This window comes from Rhynchophorus ferrugineus, unplaced genomic scaffold, assembly GCF_030347505.1.
Source record: "Rhynchophorus ferrugineus isolate W39M unplaced genomic scaffold, kcgeb_rfMv2 rfM1, whole genome shotgun sequence".
In the NCBI taxonomy this organism is placed as follows: domain Eukaryota; kingdom Metazoa; phylum Arthropoda; class Insecta; order Coleoptera; family Curculionidae; genus Rhynchophorus; species Rhynchophorus ferrugineus.
Window position 1 is genome coordinate 44,080,184 of NW_027472580.1, and position 27,648 is coordinate 44,107,831.

The following is a 27,648-nucleotide window of genomic DNA, read 5'->3' on the forward strand; positions in this document are numbered from 1 at the left end:
ATAGGAACATCTGGAAATGAAGTTATAGAATGTAAACTATTTAAAGAGCCCTTATGTTCATCCTCTTCACAAGTTCCTAAAGGACAATGCGATGAAAAAAATAAGTTATGTGGAGCGCTTCAAATGAATTCTAAAACATACTAACCGAGGATGTATATTCCTGAATCTATGAGCTGGATCCAAAAAAACTCTCTTGGTTAAATAGCCTTAAGTCAATAAATTTATTTGGATAATTACACTGTTTTTTTCTTTAATGAAATGAATCGCTCAAGGTAGTTATTAAATTGATGACACTTTAACAAATTTATTCTTACTTGGACAATAAATTTTACTACAAAATTCTTCGTGTATTGAATATCGGTTAATCCTCTCTTAATAGATTTGCATTCAGGAGCTATTATTTTATTGGAGCTGCAACTATTGATCCAACAAGAAAAGTATATAGCCGTTCGCATAGCTTTCGGAAGGGGATTAATTTCTAAGATTAAAAAACAAATATTTGATATTTATATATATGAATACACTTACCCCAATTTACAGTAACAAATCATACTGGAACACTGTGATCATAAGTTTCTTTGAGACCTCGGTTTGGGATTTTTTACACTATCAACATTATTTTTTAGTGACAGCCAAATACTTCTTCGAAGGGAAACGATTCTGCATCTCTTTACTATCTGTGCATCCAGGTACACAACACTTCTTAGATCGATAATTCACTTTATTTTTTGTACTACCGACTTATATATACTAACGAACTGAGAATTTAATCTCTAAACGCGCTATATCTTATGTCAACCATACTGAAAATGGCACTCAAAATAAATAAACAACAAAGGTACCAGAGAAACGAAGTTACTCAATCAGATCCCGTCGCGGCTTATAGCGTAGCGATTAAAGCAAGTAATAAGTTAAAGGTAGCGACATCTAGATGTTGGACTTCGTGAAACATTTCCCCAAAATTTCCTATAAGGTTAAAAATCTATTATCTATGATGCTAGTTTGTATGCAACTGCAAAGCAATTGCACACAAGGAACAATAACAATAAACAGTAGTCATTGATGGAGCATCATTGCCGTAAGTCGAATTTTAGTAAATTAGAACCCGTTCATTGATGGAATATGAATATGATTATTTAATGATTATAAAATGGCGAAAAAGGGCGATTCAGAATGGCGAATATATTTATACTAGATTCCTCATCATTACGAATGTACGAATTAGGCACTAATATACATCTTGAGTGTTCCTCGTCAATGTAGATGCGAATGGGCTAACCAATCATTTTTTGCACTTGAAGTTTTTCGTAGCAGATATATATCAAGTGAAAAATAACCGAATATTATCGATGAAGAATCCACATGTTGTGTTTAATAAGGCTTCGATATTAAGTAATAACAACGTTTTTCAATTTGTATTTGTAATATAAAAACAGTTCTTGTTAAAAATAAAATAATTTTAAATTATAATTATTTTTAATATTATTGAAAATATCAGGGTCTTTGTAATATTTAATGTTATATAGCGAAATGAAGCAATACAAAACACGTAGTTATAATATCATAAACATTATTAAAGTTTTTTTTACTAATAACTTAAAAATATGATCTTAGGAATTAAACATAATAGCCTTTATGCCTTTTGTTTACCAAGAATGAGATTCTTTCTATATCACTGTCGCTTATTGTTGGAAATATCAACACTAATTTAAATATATGGTGATAAAATATTAAGAATTACCAGTTAAAATATTTTGAAAGTTTATTTTTATTTAAATATTAAATTAAAGCATATTAGTTCACATATAAATTATAATACTGGTAATAAATATGTAAATAAATTTTGAAATATATTATTCCAAAATGTTAAAATATGCTAGATTAATTTAACGTAACATAATCTTAGGTAAAAATGTTGGAACATATTAAAACTACGTTTGCCAACCAGCTCTGTTGTTTCTGTTGGATCATTTCAAAAGCTACTAAAGAGAACCGGTCGTATTTTTCCAGTATATACAGGACCTTTTGTTAAAACCTAATATGCCATAATAGCCTCTATTTATGATGAGAATAATAAGTGACACGTTACTCAGCCACAGTGTGTGGCAGCGTAATAATAAATAAATAGCTTTTTCCTGTGCTATTCTAAATAGACTTACAAAGAAATTCTATACATTTGCCTCTTTTTGCAATTTTAATAAATATCTTGGTCCTTGATAGCAATAATAATAGTAAAACAAAAGAAATATTGTTATGAACGGGGACCAAACAAATTACATACATTTTCTCCTGTGATTAACAGAACAATAATTGCACTGCAATTTTTATTTAATTGTCTAATGGGGAAACGCTTAGAAATTGTGATTATATATTAACTGGGAAATATTTTTTTATGAAAGCTATATTTTATGACGTTAAGGCTTATATAATATGCTTTAAAATAGTATTATATATAGTATATATTATATAAAGTGACTGTAAAATGTATTGATTGGTTCGAAATGTGCAGTTGTTTTGTTAACATATTTTATACATTTTCAATAATTTGTTATTGTTTATTTAAACAGCTTTGCTTCTAAATATTAATAAGTCGTTTTTATAATATCACCGATCACATATAAGAAAAAAGTAATAAATACCACTCCAATCAATAAATATAAAGACGTAAATATTATTGGTGTCTTTCATGATAGATGCCTTCACAAAAGCAATCTTTAAATAATGAAGAATAAGAAATAATGAAGAAAAATAAGAATGTTCTTTGAATATTATGCATTACTTCTTCGTGACATTTTCATAAAAAGTTCAATTCATAATTTAGTAACCATCATATTTGCCTTATTTAGCTCCGTTGGCTTATTGATCCTAAATGAATAAATAATGGAGGGAAATGAAATTGGAAAAAATAGGTATATTTTCTGTATGTGTACTATACTATACTATGAAAACTTATAGATTAGTCTAAAACTTGAAAAAGTCACTCGCCAGGCAGAAATTTGAGTCAAGTGAGGAGGTAATCGCTACCACGGAGGCCCACTTTGCAGAACTCATTCATTTCAACAACTTTTCAACTCATTTATTTCAACTATTAATTAATTCAATTTCATTTTCAATTTATTTCAACCCATTTATTTCAACAATATTTATTTATAATATAAATATATATTCAAAATTCATAATATAAATCTGTAACCGTATCGACTTCACCTACATCTTCAGAGGATGAAGATAAAGGTTGTACATTGCATTGGGTACTTTTGGAACCAACTTTATGTTGAAACCTCTATGGCAGGGTTCACGTTTAGGTAGAAAGAAGTACGGATAGATAATAAGTTTTTTTTCAGTGCATTTGAGTAAATCGTATTTGCACAGAGTTTTATATTTTTTAAGTTAATTTTGAAGATAAAGGCGACTGGAGGTCATTGAGTGCTGCGTGAAATTTATGGAAACCATGCTCCATCGATGTCAACACATAAATACTGGTTTCGACGTTTTAAAAGTGGTGATTTAAAAGTTAGATTTTCGTGCTTCGAACAGCCAATAAAATTGAGGACGGCGATTTAACAGTATATTACTAATTGAAGCTTCGAAACGAGCGTTATGCGAAAAACCTATAGCTTAAAAGAATATATCGTTCTTCTGAAACAGAATCCGAAAATTGCTTGAAAGATAGGATAAAGGGGCAGCTATTGATGAACGATACTTCGAATAAAATATATTGCACCGATATTCCAATATAAAACTTCAAATTACAATAAACCTTAAAATTAATTTATAGGCCTAATAAATTTGTGATACAACAATAAAAACGTATTTTTTATTCTATAATACTATCTATTGATCTTACAGATAGGAAATTATGATATAGATATAATTGATGAAAAACACTTCGTACAATTGAAATAACTTTTTGGATTTTTTTAAAATCAATTAAAGAAGCGATATATCGATATCGACGCAATTTGATACACATCGCTATCGATGTATTGATGAAATAGTATAAACCTTAAACGCCAAGATAAACTAGCAGATCGATACCGAAGCGGAATATTCATAGGATTCATTACTCCAAAAATATCTCCGGATTTGGCGCATGCGCACTCTCCTGAATAGAATTGACCAAAGAAAAGAATAAAGTATATTGCCTTCCTTTTCTAATGGCGGTACATTATTTTCGAGTCGATCGGTACAGTCGATCAAGTCAAAACGACAAAAAAATATAGAATATTTAGATTTTGTGTAACATTAATAATTCTATAGTAATAATAATTAAATTATTGTGTTATTCTTGGTAGTTTAACATATATTGGTTTTAAAATATGGAACCAGAATAAATTTTTAAAAATTATAAAATCCAAACAGCATCTGTTTTATTTATAGTGGGAATGTTAGCTGCCAAATCTATAGCGAATCAACACATGCCAACATGCTAGTAAAGATGCAGCTAGAATTTGTTGATAGTGAAAATAGAAGAATGTGAAATTCAGAGAATCAGAGACGTAGAAGAAATTAGACAGCATTTTGTTTGGATGTAAGAACAGTGTACAGTGATACTATGAAATAATTAAATTTTCCAACAAAAGTAGACCTGGATCAAATAAATATAATATAAAACTATCAACGACGGCCTAACGTTCTAATAATAGGAAAAACAATGTATTATTATATAAGAGTATAGGTCAATAAATTATTGTTTTGTAAAAATAATGATGTATTTATTGAGATTTCTTTCAACTTAAAAGTACGATAATCATTTTAGACTAGTATTTACTACTATTATACTACTACTACTACTATTTACTTATTAATGTACATTTGTACATTTTACACATTTTACATTTTTTTACATTTTACATGTTAATCGAAACCTCGAGGTGGTCAATTTATGAATGGGGTTTGTGAATCAAGAATAGTAGCGATCATAGTTGATCATATTTGGAGGTTTTTTTTGGAATCATTTGGAAGTCATATAGAAATTGTATTTAATATTTCATTTTATTCAATATTTTTGTAATAAAATGTTTTATTTAAAAAAAAAATCAATGTTTATTTCCTTCTTTGTATATAGTTTCAACATTAAATCAATTATTTATCGAATTTGTGTGTATTTATTTATAAAAAATAATGATGATGTGTATTACGATTTCATAAAAATAGAATGGCTGGACCTATATTAATTATATTTTTATTATTTCGTTTTATTCAATACTTTTTCAAATAAAATGTGTTATCTCCTGAACTTATTTACTTGCTTATATATATTTTCGACATTAAACCTAATAATCGGGTTAAAAAGAAGTAAATAAACCTGTATGTACGCATGCGCCATACTCGGATTATTCTCTGTTTTAAAATTAATTGGAGCTAAATATGCACATGAACCAAATCCGGAGATATTTGTGCAGCCTGGTTTGTCTGGCACAGTGTTTCGAAATGCTCAAGAAGAACGAGAATAGGTCGAGGACTGGATGACTCCCAAACCAACATATATATATATATATATATATATATATATATATATATATATATATATATATATATATATATATATACATAATCTTTCTCATACCCAAATTCAATATCTATCCCACATTTGTACTCTTCATATTTTAAGTATTTACTTATTTATTTTTGTTATTTCCAAATAATAATAATAAAAATTAATATAAATGATATTGCATAAAAAAATAAATAAGTATATTAATAATATCTAAATATTTAAACATGCACCAAATCCGGAAATATTTGTGAAGTAATGTTTCCTAATATTCATGACCATAAAATATTTCTGTCCATATGCCGGAATCGGCAAGATGTAGTGTATTGTAAGTACTAAAACCGAGTGAAAAGTTTACTGCAGATTGCTGCAAGAAATACAGCAGTAGCAGAGATTTAAAAGGATATACTATTCACCAAACTCACCTCACATAGCATCTTTAATTATCATTTCATCACTGCAGCCTGGTTTGTCTGGCACAGTGTTTCGAAATGCTCAAGAAGAACGAGAATAGGTCGTGGGCTGGATCACTCCCAAACCAACATATATATATAATCTTTCTCATGCCCAAATTCAATATCTATCCCACATTTGAACTCTTCATATTTTAAGTATTTACTTATTTATTTTTGGTATTTCCAAATAATAATAATAAAAATTAATATAAATGATATTGCATAAACAAATAAATAAGTCTATTAATAATATCTAAATATTTAAACATGCACCAAATCCGGAGATATTTGTGAAGTAATGTTTCCTAATATTCATGACCATAAAATATTTCTGTGCATACGCCGGAATCGGCAAGGTGTAGTGTATTGTAAGTACTAAAACCGAGTGAAAGGTTTACTGCAGATTGTTGCAAGAAATACAGCAGTAGCAGAGATTGAAAAGGATATACTATTCACCAAACTCACCACACATAGCATCTTTAATTATCATTTCATCACTGCAGCCTGGTTTGTCTGGCACAGTGTTTCGAAATGCTCAAGAAGAACGAGAATAGGTCGAGGACTGGATCACTCCCAAACCAACATATATATATATATATATATATATATATATATATATATATATATATATATATATATATATATATATATATATAATATTTCTCATGCCCAAATTCAATATCTATCCCACATTTGTACTCTTCATATTTTAAGTATTTACTTATTTATTTTTGGTATTTCCAAATAATAATAATAAAAATTAATATAAATGATATTGCATAAACAAATAAATAAGTATATTAATAATATGTAAATATTTAAACATGCACCAAATCCGGAGATATTTGTGAAGTAATGTTTCCTAATATTCATGACCATAAAATATTTCTGTGCATACGCCGGAATCGGCCAGATGTAGTGTATTGTAAGTGCTATAACCGAGCGAAACGTTTACTGCAGATTGTTGCAAGAAATACAGCAGTAGCAGAGATTGAAAAGGATATACTATTCACCAAACTCACCACACATAGCGTCTTTAATTATCATTTCATCACTGCAGCCTGGTTTGTCTGGCACAGTGTTTCGAAATGCTCAAGAAGAGCGAGAATAAGTCGAGGACTGGATCACTCCCAAACCAACATATATATAATCTTTCTCATACCCAAATTCAATATCTATCCCACATTTGTACTCTTCATATTTTAAGTATTTACTTATTTATTTTTGGTATTTCCAAATAATAATAATAAAAATCAATATAAATTATATTGCATAAACAAATAAATAAGTCTATTAATGATATTTAAATATTTAAACATTGTTGTTTATAATTTATTGTTGTTTGTATCTAAGAAATAGGAAATCTCGAATCGGTCTCAAGAGTCGGCCACCAACTTCAAACGAGTTTCCAAGTAAATTTATTATTTTTCGATAGATGAACAAAGAATCCCAGCGCTTGCATGGCGTTGAACTTTCCGATATGAGCCTCACCATCAGCTAGAAGCAGCAAGGTCAGGCCGACTAGTTTCGAGAATGTCTTATTAATTCTACCATCATTATAGTTCACGGCAGATGAACGCCGTTCGAAGCGTGAGATTTGTACGCTTTGTCGTTCGATATGCAAAGAATTTCTTGGCCACCTTCATTGTATAGTTATGTCGATTATATCATGAAAAATACCGGACAACTATTCTAATAAATAACCTGACATGACATAACTATAACGGAAATGTAAATAACTGACATTGTAGACGATTTTTAATTTACGTTTTACGTAATGTAATACATAGTCTAACTAATAAATATTTCAGGCCAATAGCATACTAACAGATACAACTTTCTCACCAAATAGCCTAATCTATTTCATTTCAAATTATTAATGCTCAAAAAATACATTGCTAAAGTATGAGCAAATGGGTATATTCTCGTATGTTGATTTTCACTGAAGATTTATTTTCATAAATAACATAGATCTTACTTTAAGTACATCCAAATTACATGATACGAAAATACTTGACGCTGTTGTTGTATGCGCAAGACCTCAAGTATTATTCACTCCCTCTTCCCACAGTAAGTGATCGGTGGCAACCATTATGGCCCTAGCCCCCTATTTTTAAGATATACCATTCACCATTCAATCCAACTGTGCACTAATTGTCAGATATTCAACGAATGGTGACTATTGCGATCTCGGAGACAAACATGCAAAATTTCCTTTAAACACTGTATTTGAAAGACGCCAAGGCGACTGGTGTAAGTCTATGACTATGTAACTCTATACTCAAGATATGTTAATTACCAATTTAAGCGTTCGATAGACAGACAGATTTTAGGCTTGATTGTAATAACAGGTCAATTGAAAAGTCCTCGGCCTACCATAGTAAAACACATAGTTTTGGCAAAATTATTTTTTTTAATTCAACAAAATTCCCTTCAAGGGTGATACACTGATTATAGCGACCCTCCAACTTTTCGATACCATTTTTGTAGTACGATTTGTCCTTTGCTTCAAAATAGGCCTCAGTTTCGGCGATCACGAATATTCATTCGACGAAAATTTCTTCCAAGCGAGCATTCTTTTGAGATCTGAGAACAGGAAATAGTTGCTGGGGGCCAGATCTGGAGAATATGGTGGATGAGGAAGCAATTCGAAGCCCAATTCATGGATTTTTGCTATCGTTTTCACTGACTGGTGCATTGTCTTGGGGACACTTTTTTCGGCGACTTCGTCTTTCAAACGGTCCAATAACGCTATGTAATAGTCGCTGTTGATGGTACTTTCGTTTTCAAGGTAATCAATGAAAATTATTCCATGCGCATCCCAAAATACAGACGCCATAACCTTGCCAGCCGACTTTGCGTTTTTCCACGCTTTGAAGCGGATTCATCGTCTGCAGTCCACTCGGATGACTAACGATTGGACTTCGGAGTGAAACTATGGAGCTATGTTTCATCCATTGTCACATACGGATGGGTAAACTCGGGTTTATTACGCTTGATCATCGTTGTTTTTGGTCAAAAGTGAGCTCGCGCGGGACCCACTTTGCACAGAGCTTTTTCATACACAAATATTTGTGAATAATATGATGTAAACGTTCAGTTGAATCTTTAGGGTGTCTGCCATTTCATTCGGTTTCAATTTAGGGTCATTCAATATCAGTCTGTGGATTTTTTAATATTTTCATTGGTAACAACCTCTTTTGGATGTCCACTGCATTCACCGTCTTCTGTGCTCATTTCACCATGTCTAAATTTAGCATACCAATCCTTGATGGTTGATTTTCCTGGGGCAGTGTCCGGAAACTTGGCATCAAGCCAAGTGCTTGATTCAACTGTTTTCCCTTCAAAAAGCAATATTTTATTAACACTCGAAATTCCTTTTTTCCATTTTTTTCACAATAACAAAATTTTCTTCACTCAAAATCCTATAATTCACCAATTAATGATCCGACAGCTGTTGAATTTATACATGCATCTTTTGAGAGTTAAGGTTAACTAAAAAACATGGATTTAATTCTAGTAGTGCCATCTATGTGTCAGGCCGGGGACTTTTCAATTTACCTGTTATATCCTCTTTTTCCATACACACCATCATAGACAAGCAAACACTCCTGCAGCATAACCCATTCAGCCTATTACTTCAGCATTAGATGTCACTTTCTTCTCCTGTGTTACTGATCACGAGTACTTGAACTTCTGCACTTGACAAGTAATCCATTTTAATCCTAAGTAGCACGAAATGGCCACATGTTATGTGCCGGAACGTCGTATTGAAAATTTTATAAAAAATGTCTCCTGTTGTTTATTGGTATTTTTTTCTTCTATTATTTTTTTACTATTTTTTTACCACCTTTTTTTAATATTTAAAAGAAATTATAAATCGGAATTTAGGAATTGGAGGTATTTATAAATCGGCTCATTCTATAAATTGGCCGAAACAATGAGGCAAATCAAGTATCATAGCTCAGAACCACTTATAATCAAACAACAACCCCTGAAAAATACGGTGGTTGCGACATGATTTCCCATTTTTAAGCTGAAAAGTTATTTTATCGTTTTCCTATTTATGTCCCGTTCAATTATATTACTGTTTGTTGATAGTAATCCCCGTTTATGGTTTAATCTGGTTTTATCAGTTTTATTGTGATACGGGATAATGTTGATGATTCGTCCGGCTTTTGTGTGTTATTAGAGCGATCAACGTAATACTGTAAAGCCAAACATCCAATATATTAACCAACATTTAGTATCTAATTTTTACTATAAAACTGTCTATAAAAACATCAAGGATCTATCCCTCAGTTGTTAGATTCCACATTTTATTATCATTGATTCCAGCAATGTTATGAAATGTAAATTTCTGTAATAAAATTTCACTCAAATTTTATTTATTGTAACTAAGCGAACCATTAATTCCTTTCAGTCTTTATATTTCACAATCAGCTGATTCAAAAAAATAGTTATTCATATAGTACATTCCCTTTGTTGTATTTTTCTAAAATAGAAGAAAAACGCGAAAAAGCACATCATATATTATATATATGTGGAAGCTTAATTTTCAATTAAAAATTTTCAGTTAGCAAATAATATTATAACAGGTGCTCAAAAAAGGTTACGTTATTACAAAAGTTTTAAAACATGTAAGCTACTAACAAAAGGTTGAAATTCTTGGTACTTTCATATAACGGATTTTAGTTTATCATATGATTCTAAGAAACCAATATTTTACCCGTTCAAATTATTATTCAGTCATTTCAGTGACATCAAATAGTATCTTACGACGTATATCAACGACATAAATAACTTTGGGATTTCTTATGACAAAAATTGATTTTTCAGCTGAGTTAAAATATTTAATCAAAAGCCAACACCTACCGCCGTATTCGACCTCATTCCGTCGTTATCTTTCAATGCGCGCCCGTAAAATACTCGTCTCCTTGACCTAGAAAAAAGCTTATCGTCCACCAGGCTAACGTTAACACGGACGCTGAAGATTTCAGAGAATGCAGCACCAGATGCAGCTCACAACCTACTTACGTCATCGTCAATCATTCCGCACCGAATAGTGATTAACATCGATATCGAAGGTAAACTACAATGTAATGTTATATGGATAAGCACTCTGAAAATTTCTTTCAGCTGTAGTATATCGATACACAGTGACACAGCTGGTTATTTTATATGGGCAGCTCAATTAAGTTTGGTTTTTTTTGTAACATTTCCTCATCTTTTGGGACGGTATTATTGCTTTTCGAAAGAGGTAATGTTAGAAGTATGATGAATACTGTTGCTGAGGTAAACTTTCTATTTAAGTATTTAGCTTTCTCATGTTGCAAAATAACTTAATTGTATTTTTACATATTTAACGAGTGTGTGTATTCAGTATAATGACGCTAACATATCAAATTCAATGTATAGCCATCTCTTATGATCATTTCCCCTGCAATTGGTGAGGGGTTTCAAAGTACATTTATTTAAAAAGATACGCCATTTATTTATGTATTTTATTTAATAAAAACTAAAAAATACAACTTAGTAGCTCCAGATCTGTTCATATAATTTTGTGTTGCGTCGAAATGACAAAAACCTTTATATCACTTAATACTTATACACAGATACAATAGTAGTACAGTAATTTAATTATTAAGATTGTACTAAGTATATCCAACGTAATGGAATATGTAACTAAAGAAATATTATTTATTTAGCAAGAGGAAACAGTAAAAAGCCGGTATAAACAGTACAATATAAAAATTTAATTTTAATATAATAATATTATTCGATTATCAGAATTAATATGTAACATGTAGTAAATTTACAATAACTCCTTCATATTTAAATACTAAAAGGGAGAATTATTTTTCAACAGAATGGTGCCCTAATCGTTTCTGCTTTAAAATGGTCTTCATGAGCTTTGTTTATCTCCAGTTAAAATCCTGTAAGTTTTTGGGTCAAATGAAAAAAATCGTTTGGACTTTAATATTCAAAAGTTAAAGAGAACATTTTTCAGAATACTGTCGGATATACCAGATAATTGATATCTAAAACTAAACGACATAATTGTTAGTTGTTAATATTACACAGTATCAAATATGCAACTTAATATTATTTGTGAAAAATATTTGAAATATTCAAATAAATATATAATAAATATAAAGGAATATTATATATTCAAATATATAATTCAATTTAGAAAAACAAACTTTATTTTGTATCAGTTGTGTATTGGGATATATCAGCACATACAACATTGGTAGTGTAGCAACGGATATCAATTTTTAAAATTTTGCGAATACGAATATTCAGTTTTCAAAATTCGCTATTTATTCGCTATTTATTGCTACTTGCTACCTATGTAAAACTTATGAAGTATTTACCCATCTGTTATTTTAAGAAATCTGAAATCTTGCGAAAAAAATATTATTTACTAGTAAAGTCCGAATTAATACTTGCTCGTATTCCTTAATTATTTGAAACTTTGAATTATCATTAGTTATTTTTTTAAAACACAGTGTTAAGAAATATGTGTTCAATGAGTGTCGACATATCAGATATTCCTCATAATCTTAAGGGCATATTGTAATCAAGGGAAATATTTAAAGAAAAGGTAAAATCTGTAGTTGGCAATGCAGGCACAAATATAACAAAATATGTCTCTTTCTTAAACGCTCAACACATCAACTGAGCTCTGCACAAAATACAAAACTTGGTTAAAGAAGAAAATACAAAAATGGTTTGGAAAATGGAAATGGAGAAAAGGTTTAATCGAACGCCCTTCGAGGTTATTCAAGAGTCCATACTATGGACTATACCATATATATACATATTAATATTATTTGTGAAAATTATTTGAAATATTCAAATAAATATAAAGAATTCAATTTAGAAAAACAAAATTTATTTTGTATCATTTGTGTATTGGGATATATCAGCACATACAATATTGGTAGTGTAGCAACGAATATCAATTTCTAAAATTTTGCGATTACGAATATTCAGTTTTCAAAATTCGATATTTATTCGTTATTTATTGCTACTTGCCACCTATGTAAAACTTATGAAGTGTTTACCAATCTGTTATTTTAAGTTTCGTCAGTATTTTGGATATGGAAATGGAGAAAAGGTTTAATCGAACGCCCTTCGAGGTTATTCAAGAGTCCAATAATGTCGTTTTCTATATATTAGAGTGTATTATGTAAATAAAAGCGCCTGTATGTTTATATGCATACACAAATAATAAAATTTCTCTACTACCAAATTAAGTTAAGAAAAAGATAAAAGTTTTATAATAAAATGAAACAAAAATTAATATATTTGCTAATTGTTATTAAAAGCCGTATATATTTTTTGGTGTGTAGATTTTCGAAAAATATTCACATACATTTTACGAATACACTCAATCATATCATTATCCATATCAATATATGAATATCGCCAATGTAAATGCAAATACGAATATTCCTTGCATGACTAATTGTTACATTCGAAAGGAAAAAATTAATTTATCATTATTTTTTGATCAATATTTGTTGAAATTCGATTAAAGTTCAATTTTACTTGTCTATTTCTATGTCTAGTAAATGTACCCCAGATCTGTATTATAAATGTTTATCCCAGATCAATATAATCAAATTTCGTTAATTTTCCTTTCTAGGATTTTTAGTTCCAAATTTTTTTTGTATGCCAAAATCAGTTATTTACCGCTTGTGAATAGTGTATAAGAGAAATTGTAAACTACTATTTTAAAACATAATGCGTACTATTGTTACGTACAATGTTAAATCATGTAGTTTTAAAATATAATAAGTAGTAGACACAAGTATGCCGATTGTCCTTTATCTGTATGTTTAACTACTTTGAACTAAATATGGCAACCCAGCCGCATTTCCTGTTCGTCTATTGCTCCGTAACAAATTACCTCAAAAACAAAACACGACGAACGAGCGTCCATAAAAGCGAATTGGTCAATGCGAAACACCATCTTTGAATTTTAATTGTTGCTTTTCGTGCCCGATCGCCTAATTTGTATGCGTTTTAATTGTTTAACAAATTACAGTTGTTCAACACTACTATATATAGGTCAAACGAGCCGAGAGACGTAGTCAATTGAGAGATATTGGCCCACGCTATTTCTTTTATCTGATTTTTTTTTTGGTCTGGTCGGTGGACGGTTCGGCTATACACGTAATCGACAGGAAATCGTTCTGTTTCAATTTCGTTCATCTTTTTTTTACTGTTTTATCATCCGTTGTATCAGTAAGGAATTTTATATTTGTTTTGTAATTGTAATTTTTATGTTATAATTATGTTGTTATTGAAATGTTTAGTATTTTAAAAATATTTTAAAAAATTCTGCTCTTTTTATCAACTAGGGTTTATCTAGACTTAATTTACTGTTTAACGACGGTTCCGAACCGTCTGGTGATGTATTGGTGTCACATTTTCTTCAATACTTCCTGTACGGGCTGCTTGCTGTAATGTTTATATACAGTGCATATATTATTAAACAACGTTCTTGGAATCACGGATTCTTCAGATAATAATATTCATGTGCCAGATAATTTTCAATTTTGTATAACTTGTTGTCATAATCAAATTCATATCTTAACGCATCTTATATCTATTAATATATCATTATCTCGCGAATTATTCAACATCTGAATTTCAGATGATGTTGATCTAAGTTTATATTTAGGAGGACCCATCGTCACTAACTTAGTTTCTGGTATAATAATGTTTATGTATTAACAGTGCTGTTTTTTTATTAAATGTAGATCTCTACATTACATTACACAAGAACAAATGGTTTCATACTTTTGAGTCCGTGTTCTGTTCTGCTGTTATTCAAAAGCTGTATTTCTTCGATATTGACATGAGAATAAAGTATCTTCTCATGCCTCCTTACGATTCTTTTAATTTCTTAAATAACAATCGATATCTGAAGATTCCCGTTTAAGTAATTGATTTTAATAAATAATAATAATAATAATAATTTAAATAATAATTTAAATAATAATTTAAAAAATAGTTAAGTATGGAAAATTTGTATTGAATTCTCGCGGTACCCCCCCATAATTGAATTCCCTGTGTCGATATAGGTTTCAATACGTGCTTGAATTATTTCATTTTCATTTATTTCCTAAATTTGAGCTCCAGTTATTTCCTTTTTTTTTTTCATGTCCCTCCAGAGAAGTTTTGCATCAAGATTTATTCCGAGATACTTTGCTTTTTTGCTATATGGCATGAGAGTATTATTTATTGTTATTGGTGCTTGCGTGGTCTGATTATACATGAACTGCACATACATATATTTACTTTCTTTAATTTGTATTTTTCAGGTTTGAGTCCAATTGTCACTTGCCTGTTCTAATTTTCGTGTGGCTTTTTCGCTATTGCCTATGACAGCTAGAATCGCAGTATTTGTGGAATATCACATGTGGTAGGATATAATAGGATAGAATAGGCAAATAATTGACTACTTTTGATGACTATTTTTTGGTACACCGGCTTTAGCTTCTTTTATTTTTATTTATTTTTGGCTTTCTCCTGTTTGGGTCTAAACATTCTGGCTATGTATATAATATACGATTTTAATAAATTAGTATGTTGTTTCGGTAACATTGGTCTTTTTCGGTCTGTATCTTATGAACAAGGCCGTCATGCCAACTTATCGAAGGCTTGTGCTACATATAAGAATATAGTTGAATATATCTTTTTACCCTCATAATATATTATATATGATATATTGTATATAGAATTTATACCACAATTGATGATCTATTAATTTGCAAGTTTGTTGTGCTGAAATTGCCACAGCTTTGTTTATTATTTTAACAATGATAGAATAAAAATGCCTTTGTTCGTGTCCATGTAGATTTTACTTAGATAATGGAGAAACATCTTAGACGTGAAAAGCGTGCGATTGTCATTTTTGTTGATGTGTGATCTGCTCTCAGCTGTATGCATTGACCCTCTCTTTGGGAAGCTTTGGAAACTGGATATATTTTACTAAAAATATGATCGGTATTCGCCAAGAAGATATCCTCTGATTGTAGTGGTATCATTGTTTGCAAGAACGTAATTATGCGAAATATATTTGAAAACAGACATGGCGTTCATGGTGTCGATGACCAAACCAAACTCCTTAATCGATTTGACTGATGATGTTAGGACTAGTATTCTTCATGATGAGCCATATGACTTGAGAATAATTGTAGAATAATAAATAATGAATAATGAAGAAAATACCTAAATATTGACAATTGACAGATTGCTGCTATTGTAAATCTCAAACGGGATCCACTTAGAATATGTATTTGGGGTCAGTAATTCAAAAGAAGAAGGGGGCATCAACCGCCGAAGAACCTCTGGTTTATCTAAGATGGTCCGTCCGAAAGAGAGGCAATATTACAAACTAAAATAACTAAATGTTCTAACTTTTAGCAAAAATAAATTAAATTAAAAACTATAATGCTAACATCGCCAATTATTAAATATGTTACTGATTCTTTTAAATTCATTAATTTATTGATAATAATTTATTTAGTACAAAACAAAAACAAGAACAAATATAAGAAAATAATCATAACTAATTAACTGAAATATACAATATACCTAAAAAAATATAATTATTTATTTTAATCAAATATCAAATCAATATTGGCCTAATATTTGTTCCATAATTAAAGGAATACAATATTAATATTTATGTATTTGCTATTGTATTATATATCAAAAACTATCAATTACATGCAATTATGAGATAATTAGATTTCTAATAATAACCCTTTTACAATAACTAGGCGTGAAATTAATTAAAAAATCACATATTTAGTAACCGTTTGCATCAGTACGCTTCCTGATGTAATAAACTGATGGTTTTCATAGTTGATTTCGAAACGAAGGTAATGCTTATAAAGTAAATTGTTTCTTCATTGACTTAGATATCCATAACTGCTATTAAATTAATTGTAGACACTAACCGTAATTGATTCCTTTAATTATCATTTATTGCCTGTAAAAAGTATATTTTAGTTACCTGTATCATCTTCAAGCATAAACATCATTAAAAATCAAGGAAATTATAATTGGTCGCGTATTAGTCATCTGTTACACAACATGCTCTTGGCCAATGGCAGAACAATTATAATAATCGATCGATGACTAAGATATAGCTGTACATTTTCCATTTTATTAACAAATACATTTGCATATAAATAAATTATTTCGAGTCTCTTTTGTAAAATTAAGCCTTTGTTGTTTATTTTCTTTTAATTAAATTAGGTGGAAAAACAAAATCAATTGTAGTGCTCATTTATTCTTTAAAACAAAGCATTAACTTAATTTAGTCGGACATATTTAATTAAATATTATTTGAAGGCCGACAACTACTTGTCTCTGCACATATGCCCAGTCTATACAAAGTTTAAATTTTTTCCTTGGTATTTAATATTCTCGGTATGCCATTTTTTTCCTCTTAGGTAAAAAATATGACATTAGAGCCTAAAGTTAGTCCGTTTTTAAGTGTTAGCGATTCCGATTATTTTATAATATCTTTTTTAAAAATATTTAATTATACCATTACTTTAATGGTATCATTGTTTTTTTATTATAAGATAATTAAATTATTATATAGCCGGGTTGGTGGCGCAGTGGTAATGGCGATGGGACGGTCGTCCTACTGTTGCGATAGCCGCGGGTTCGAATCCTTCTGGGGCATGGTCGTAAATTTATGTTTGTGATTGTTTAAAATTTGTGAATGTTCTAGCCCAAGAGTGTAAAATCGGACAAGGAAAATGATCCCAGTCGCGCCAGTAACCTGGCTGGGGTAAGACCGGATGTCTTCTGGGATGATTTCTAAAGTTGGTCACTCGCCAGTCGGTAGGCTTAATGCTGAGGACCGTGGTTCGGAGCCCACGTTAAACTTTAATTCTATTTTATTTTGACGTCATTGGATTACTACTTGGTTTGATATTTTAGTATAGCTCGATAAGTTCGAATAGGATGTATTTAAATAGTCGGAAATATCGTTCCCTCAACGAATACAGCTCTTTGATTTTGATGTCTCATGTGTTCTTATCTAACGTGATATTGAATAGTTGATGTGAAATATATTATATAACAATGCTGTTACTAATGATGTGGAAGTTATATTTTATAACTATTTTGAAATTGTGCAAAAATATATTAGTTAATTAAATACATTGATGCTCAAATAAAATAAGGAATAGGCCTTTAAAATATTTTTTAGAAAACATTTTTTACAGGATCGTTGATAGATTTTCATTATTTTTTTAAAATATTTATTTATTGTTTCTCTTCTTTCTATGTGTTTACTTTAAAAACATACAGTTTCGTTTGACTTTTTTTTGGGAACCGTTTAATTGGTTCGCTGATCATTGGTAACCGCATGGTATGTTAATAGTCCTGCAAAGGACTTTGTTTTGATAAGTGTGGGTAATGTTAATCTTGAATTTCTTAGCAATCCATTAGTTGCCTAAGCCCACTTCACTAATAACAATTTGTTCTGGAGTGATAATTGGGATTGTAACTACCACAAATTTTTGAGGCTCATACAAAGTTCTGGACGTGTCTTTTTAACATACCCTTTTCACTTTAGCTTGGCCTCTAGTGTCATTTCCAAGTATTTTGCTATGTTAACATCAGAAATTACTGGCGAGTAATTCTTTTTTGTATGTGATATCCACATATGTAGACTTCGTAACATTTAATTTTATTAGCCATTTCTTGGTCCGTTCAATAATATTATTGACAGCTGTTTACACTGTATATACAGTTGTCTCAATATTGTTACTTGCAGCGAGTATGATCAGCAAATGTGATCAGATATAGAGAAAATATAATATTAGTCCAAGGACAATACCTTTCTGTGCACTCGTAAAGATGAATACATCCGGTGATGAATATTCGTCGCCTTTCTTATTCTAATGTGACGATTAAAAATGTAAGATTAGAGTGGCTGTGTACTACTGGCTGTGTAATTTATTTACCGACTTATCTTTTCGGGAAAAATATTTAGTTAAACCTAATTCACATAATGTTTTAAACTATTTAATTAATTTCTACTGTAGTGTTGCTCCATGTACATTGCAAACTACTAGAGATTTTTTTATCACGATAATGCTTCTTATCACACAGTATTCAGTTCATTTTAGCACTTCACTAAACAAATCAGGTCACATAATTGCACAACCATCCTCTTCAACTGATTTAGTTCCGCCCGAGAAAAAAATCCACTGCCTCAAAAGATCATTACGAGAACATCATCTTGAGTATATTGAGAAGATTAATATCGAATCGAAGGCCATTCCAGAAGTCAACTTCAACAGGTATTTCAAATAGTGCAAAAACATAAATGCATTGCGTCAGAGGGGGATTGGTTTTATTTTTAAATTCCTAGTATTTTTATCACAATAATAACATAAAACAAATTAGTGTGCTATTAGTGCTTTCTAACACTGATAGAGAAATCAAACGGTTTAAGATCATATTCTTTTAGTTCTGGTTAATATTAGAGGATGTGAATACCGAAAAGTAATACCGATTGCGTACACCTAAGTTCAGTCACTCAATACAACTATCAGATTAAATTCCTAACCTGGAAAGATGTCAACAGCATCAAAAACGTTTTAAACGTTGCTATAATATCCCGTATAAAGCCCGCCACCAGCCTGACGGTCAATTATTTACATTCCAGCGTCGTCTGCCGCAATTCCAAACGTGAATTTATCGATCTTGTACCGCTACGAATCTATCGTTACCTTAACTATAAAAGCGCTTAGGAATCGCGGTCTTGTCGATGGCTGATCTGCCCGAGACTGGGACAATTACATAACCTACATTAATGGGAAATCGGCCGTTCTCAGCGTCGGGTCATTTTGTTTACATAACAAGACGTTCTCGTTTCAATCGAGCAGGTAGGACAGCTGATAGCGATAATTAACATTGACGGTGGAAGTCGAACACTTGCCAGAGACTGGAACGTTAAGTACATTTCATTGTATTGATTCTATTCCATTGATTACTCAGATGAAGTGTATATATAAAATATATTTTGACAAGTTTCCGGTCTAAGCATTAGATGATACTAATATAACTTTTTATTTTAAATGATTAAATATGTAAAACAATTTTTTACCAGCAGCAACGAGCAACGAAATTACCAGCAGCTTGCCGTAAAGCTTCCCTCTAATACAAAAGGACTAAAGGACTTTTCCTGCCTCTAGCTTGCTTTTGGCAATTTTTTTTATATATGACGCTAACGAGCTTTCTGATTTGGCTTTTACAATTTCCTGTAGAGTAACTGAGTTACTTCAGTACCTTTAGTCTGCACACGTTCTAACCGCAAGCTTCACTTTAAATTCTAGTATACTAGTTCAAGGGATTTTTTTTAACAACTTCCGGCTGTCCTTAGTGTACCTTAGCATATACCCCTGATCTTCGATGTTTCTGTCTAAATTTCGGGAAACTAGGATCACGGATGTTCAACAACTGCAACTTCATAGTTTCCGAATTTCAGTAATCCTCAGACTAAGAATGCTTTTCGAAGATTCGATGCTCCGAAATGTTAATAGTTCTCAATTGAGCGACTGCCGTTTGCTGCAAAGGCTCCAGTAAACAATCTTCAGCGATGATTCGAATATTTTCATATTAATAATTCATATTGATATATCTTCTTTATTTATTCGTTCAATATCACGCCTGTGTCCTGAGTTTGAATTCAAATCATAACTGCATTTGACAAGCTATTAACACGAATATGAGAGTCGGAGTTCAATTTCTACGTAGAAATATTATTCTTCATTGGAGAAATAATTGACGAAGGCATATTTGACATGGACCTTCTATCGTAAAATTATGTTCATTTGAGAGATTCAGCACGAAATGATGGCAAGAGAGCTTAAATCAGATTAGCTTTTCAGTTTTATGTATTACCATCTTCATATTGAGGTATTCAATGTTGTACGCATTAGTAATTTGAATTTATTACAAAAGTTCAACGTTGATATTTCAAATTAAAACCTGAAATCTAAAGGGATGAAACTGGATAATTATTTACATATTGCGTGTTGCAGAATTCGAAAATGAGATATATTTAGCTTTTACACAGTAGTAGTATATATTATGTGCAAAATTTCGCAATTATTAGAAAAATTACCATAATGGAAATATGTTCCTTTTCCTTCAGAAAAACTTCACTAAATAACCTGAAAATGTCGTTAACTTTCATTGATTCTCTTTATTCCCAGGTGGTTTTATATTACATATCCCTTTTTGCTTAAACTTTGGTATATTCTAAAGGTATTTGTAAATGGTATTTATGTAAAGGTTGTTTTTATAAAGATGTTATATTTTTAAGTTATATTTTTAAAAATTGTTTTCCTCTCATCGAATTTCCTCGAAAACTTCGTTGTACATACGAAAACTTAATGCATTTATAATGGAATCTACTAGAGTAAAACTAAACCATACTTTACCAAATTAGAGTGAAATATACAAGCGATGATCAACTTATTGAAAGTAGGTTGTTGAAAGCATTGAATACATAGTCACCTTATGAAACAAAAAAAAAACAACCAATATCTTTTAAAAATACTCTACTATCTATCGTCTTAACCATTATCAGCTGTAAAACAAGGAAGCGACATTTAAAGTACATTTTCTGGTCGCCTAATCACTCACTCACATATAAACTAAATCGTTAGTACAATCGATTGTTATTATTCTTCTAACCTATAATCTACATAAGGTTGTTACTTTATTTATATTAGTGTCCGAATTCAAAATTAAAAACAAAAGAAATATATAACATATATCTTTACTAACTATATTTATTATGTTTTGTCATAAGAATGTACATTACTATAAATATAATCATTCTTATGGTACTGTACTGCGATAATTGTTATTATTAATAATTCTTTTACATCTCTTTCTTTTTGTTTTAATGTAGTAATTAATATTTAATTATAATAATATTTAGAAATAATAAATAATGAATTATTTAAAAAAAAATTTTATTATTATATTTTAAAATCTCCTTTTTACCAACGAGGGTTTATCTGGACTGAAAATTATTACTACTAAAAAATTATTAAAAATAAAACTACTGTTAAAATTACGAAATTACGATTTAAATATTGAAATTACGACTAATGTTTAACGAGGGCTACGAACCACTGTCCTCGGTATTAAGCCCACCGACTGGCGAGTGACCAACTTAGAAATCATCCCAGAAGACAGTATCACAAATATTAAACAATCACAAACATGAATTTACAACCATACCCCAATAAGATTCCAAACCGTGACTATTACAACAGTAGGTAAATTTTCCTGTCGCCTTTACCACTGCGCCAACCAAGTCAGCTTTAAAAAATTATCATTTAGACAACTAAGTCGTACCAATAATATAAATACTCCTTTTTTGTTTTTTTTTTTAAATTTAGCTTATGTATAAAATAGCTTATATTAATTTATTTTATTTCAGATTTGTATGCTGACACCCTTGGTATAAGAAATTATTTAGCGCGTGAGTAATAATCTAATGTTATATTTCTAGTTTTAAACAAATTGTCCTTATAGAGAGCATTATGGTATTGTCATTGTTCTGTAATAAAAAGGTATACTTTGTTATGAGTTTCTGGATATTATTGCCATAATAACTGTAGAAAAGTTTATAATATACAAGCAACTTACACAAGATTTACTACCACATTGTTTCGCCCTACGTCGGTGCTAAAGCCTTTGTCCCTAATTTTTCTTTCCTTACAAAATGACAATAATAGCACGTTAGCAACAACATACAACTTTTTGTTTAAACGCCCACCCACTTCCCATGTTATGTATCGAAGTTTATTTCAAAATAAACAAAAAAAAATAAATTAGGAAGTTTTATCTGTACCCGGATAGAATATTTTTTTTATTTTCACTACAGTTCCAGTTCTTGGTTATAACATTCAATCAATCTTCAATACATTTTCTGAATTCCGCCTAAGATTAAAAGCGTATTTTTAGAAACGATTGACATGTACATTAAAATTTAATTTCTCCACGTTGGCAGTTCTTGCAAAATATATGTATTTTAATAGATAATTAATACGAGAATAATTATAGTTTATTTATTAATAGTACTGCATTATAAAGTAATATTAAGGAATTATTATAAAAATCCAATAAATGTATTTCACTTAATTTTTTTTATTACAGGAAAAAAATGTACAAATATAATATATGACAGGTTGGTGGGACAGTGATTACAGGACGGTCCTCCTACTGTTGCGATAGTCACGGGTTTGACTCCTGTTGGGGCATGGATGTACTTTGTGTTTGTGATTGTAACTGTAAATGTCTTTATAGGCAACAGGGCAGAATCTGATAAGGAATAACCATCCCGTAATCACGGTAACCAGGATCGCTAATATCCATCAAACATCCTTTGATAAAATCTTATAATATCTGAACGATAACCGTTTTCATACCCATTCTCGCTCTTTCAATATTCTTATATGTCCATTTTAAATGTTTTAATCAATTTTCAATTTTCTCACTCACAGAAATCACATTTTCATTATGTCTTATGTTTTAATTTCACATGCTCAACTTTATCTAAAATACAGTTAAGTAACTATTGAATTGAATCCAATTTGCAAAATTAATATAAATAATAGAATTTTTTTTTAAATATATTTTAAAGTTTCCTTTTACCAACGGGGGTTTGTCTGGATTAGACCTAATGTTTAACGTGGGCTCCTACTGGCGAGTGATCAACTTAGGACTAATACCAGAAGATATCCGGTCTTACCCATCCTGGTTACTGGCGTGACTGGGATCATTTTCCTTGTCGAATTTTACACTCTTGCCTTTGGCAATCATAAACATACATTTACGACCATACCCCAGCAGGATTCGAACCCACGGCTATCGCAACACTTGGGGGGCTGTCCAGTCGCCGTTACCACAGCGCCAACCAATCCGGATATAATAGAATTGATCCTCACCTAGACAAAATCTGTTCGGTGGTTTGACCATATTGACAACCAAATAACTTATCCGTTATATAGAACTAAAATATGAAGGATATATGAAAAGAACAAATAACTATATAATACTTAATTCTAGATATAAAATATATGAATAAACACAACATAAAGTGTAAATCCGAATTAAGAGCTTCTTAACCGTGCATATAAAATGAAACCTCCAGTAGCATAGCAATATATGCAAAGTAACATTAAATTGAGAATAGCACACAATACAGAAACTAAAGAATGTTAATATATTATATCATATCCGATATAAAAAAGTTTCATTGCCAAAACCAAAATAGCGACAAAGATATCATCAAATTAAAAAACTTTCTTATTATTAAAATAAAATAATCAAATTGAATATTATTACTTTATTTCATAGTTTTTGAGATATATTGAGTTATAGTGATTTTAAGATTTAAATTTAGTTATCTTAGGAACGAAATCTGTTTTATGTTTTTGTCAAAGCATTGTTCATAGCAATTTACTGGGACACTATATGTATCTCATGTCAAAAAAATAATTTTGATCATTTCAAACTATTACAGAACATACGTCTTCAATTGAAACAAGTAATAATAATGAATAAGTTGATATGGATCTTGGAACCCATTTATCAATAAACATTGTTACAATATAAAATAATCAAAATACTTTCCAATGTTTTCTGCAAAGTTTTTCAAAGTTCGAGTTATTGGTACCGGTAGATAGATAAAAGTACTAAAGTTGATAATAAACGCAGCAAGACTTTATGGACATGGATATTACGCTTCAGTGTTGATGAGGATGGCTCTCTTGGACTCATCTCATGACTTTTTCCACTTGGAATTATCGTAGTAGATCTTTTGATCGCCAGTTACAAAGAACAGCTGTGACATATTTTTTTGTTTGGCAAGCAATTAATCCAAAAAGTTGAAACAGCTCGACATCAAAAAAGGATATGGCAAAGCAGCGTCATCAAAAGGTCCTAAAAGTGTTTGATGGGCCTCGAGAACCGATTTTGTTTAAGTAACCGAGAAAAATAAATAGTATCCCAAATACGATTTTGGCCGTTTCATGATTTACATCTATATACACAAAATAACTCAATAATACTAAGCGACAAACTATTATTTTATGCAGAAAACCCTCAGATAAACCATCTAATTTAACTGTTGCTAGGTTGTTTAACACTTGTTTATTAGATAATTCGAAACTTAATCAATAGATATCGTCGATCAAAATACTTTCATAACATCTCTAATTTGATCTCTAATCAAACTTAACAAGGAAGAATATTACGCTAATACCGTGTAAACAATAAAATCATATTTGACAATAAAATCAAAGTTTCTTAAAAATGTCCATTGACTTATTAGCTCAGAAATGTCTTTCTTTAATTTCTTTATATATGCCCAGCATATATTATAATTACAATATTTTAGTCTGAATAATTTATTTCAAATGTACCATTCCTCTGAACATGCATAGCACTTTTACTTCTACGCATCCTAAATCACATACAAAACCACTGAATCATAGTTGTTTAAAGGGAACAGGATCATCAATCATGTATTTTAAATGTATCGTGGATATAACTTTTCCGAGAAATACGCAACATTAAGCTCAGGCCTATAAAAGTAAAACTGCGTACTGAACTCGAAACGATTGGCCGTAAACTCTAAAGGAAATGCAGAGCCAGAACGATTAAACTAGACAGATACGCAATATTTTTGCGCTTGCAATTAAAACTGCAGTAAAATTAGGCATTAAACACGTGTTGTCCTTTGAAAGTTCATTAATATTTCGTCGAAATATATTTTAGTTTTACTAGGGATAAAGCGTTCATAACAGAAGTTATACAGCATTTAAAATATGTCTTGTTATTTAGGTGCGAACTTAATTGCTAAACTCGATGGTTTTAACATAAATACCTCTATATAAAATAACAGTTTTTCATTTAGTATTATTGAATTATATATACATATATATATATATATATATATATATATATATATATATATATATATATATATATATATATATATCACTTTCGTCTTTAATATCTTTAAAATGTAACTTATAAGGATTTGTCTTGCTGGTTTCTTCCTTGGTTCAATATTTTCCGGTATTTTTTGGTACAACGTTGCCAGAATTTGGTTTTAAAAATAACGCACCCATAAATGATTTACGCACAACAGAAACGACGAATGGAATACTGTATAAGAGCTGGAGACGACAGCGCTTTGGCCAGGGCATAAAATATTTGATTATATATTTTGTATCACCAATCTGTTGACTATTCCTCGTTGCTTGATCACTGCATATTTTGTTTTATTTGAATTTTATTAATTAACTTATATATCGTATATTATAATATACGATATATAACTTATATATCTTATATTGATAGCGCATATTACATATATATATATATATATATATATATCATGGAAACCTTAAAATTTTATTTTTGACCTTCTTTATTAAAAAGATGCTGATATATTACGAACTATTATTAAACTATATATTGTTGCTAAAAATGACCGAAGAACAGCTTAAGCACACGACGAAGTAACGCTGGGCCACACGTTGTAAAAATAGTAATGGATACAATGTTGCAGTTCTAATGTTAAGTTCTGTCGCGCTCAGCATACTCCCCAGACATAGCGCTTTCTGATTACCACTTGTTCAGATCGATGAAACATAGATTGCCTAACACACAAAGTGCTAAAGAAATGTGAAACTTTAATGATGATGGGATTGCTACCAAAGAACATCGTTCCATCGACCACGGTGTCGCCATATTAAAATGTTAAAAAAACTGAAAGAAAATATTTTTATTAATTTATACTAATTAAATACAAATTTTCTCAATAAATGGATTTTAAAGTGTAAAAATGATCATAATATACGCAAGCACTTAAGAGACTGCAAACTTTTTAAAATTGGAAATTAATTTTACAAATATTGTTACAGTTAACTGTATGGAATTTAAGATTATAAGAAAATTGGCTCCTTTCTTTAGTTGACTTATGAAAGCTAGTAATTATATATTTTGTATGTTATTATAATAAAGTTTACTCTGGAAATAGTTTCAAGTGTGATACAACAATATTATGTAAGCATCTATATTTACAGAGATTTAAAAAATAATTTTAGTTTCTTGTATTACTATTGTTGTTCAGAATTAAAGTGTAATACCCAATTAAGAATATATAATCAAATTAAACAGACAAATAAGCCATAATCTAAAAGAAATATTCTTACCCAATCATTGTAAAGCATTAGCAACAATTGACAAAAGATTTTTTTTTAATAACACATAAATACACAGCCTTGCAGTATAAGAAAATTGTATAAAAATGAGCAGAGCCGAAAAGCAAAGGCCTTGTTACAGAAATTGTTAATCTTAAAGTATAATAACCAAAGTATAATAAAGACTTGTAGTGCGTTGCATTGAAATGGAATACACTGTATGATATATATTTTTTGTTACGGCACTAATATACGGGTGTATACAGGTAGTAATTGTAGTCGAAAATCTTTCCCACATTTTACGTGTTGAAAATAAATTAGCTTGCTTATATTATGGACTGATAAACATGTAAAACCTCTATCCATTAAAAACACATTTGTGAAATAGATACCATTCTTAAATAGGTAC

General features: G+C 30.2%; 1 protein-coding gene across 1 annotated transcript in view; it reads left to right on the top strand.

Annotated features, from left to right (window-relative positions):
- The window catches only part of LOC143206811 (putative polypeptide N-acetylgalactosaminyltransferase 9), a 336,211-nt gene that overhangs the window by 46,579 nt on the left and 261,984 nt on the right, over window positions 1–27,648 (top strand). Inside the window, 1 exon segment of the mRNA XM_076419549.1 lies at window positions 22,463–22,504. The gene's annotated coding sequence lies outside the window, so the exon portion shown is untranslated.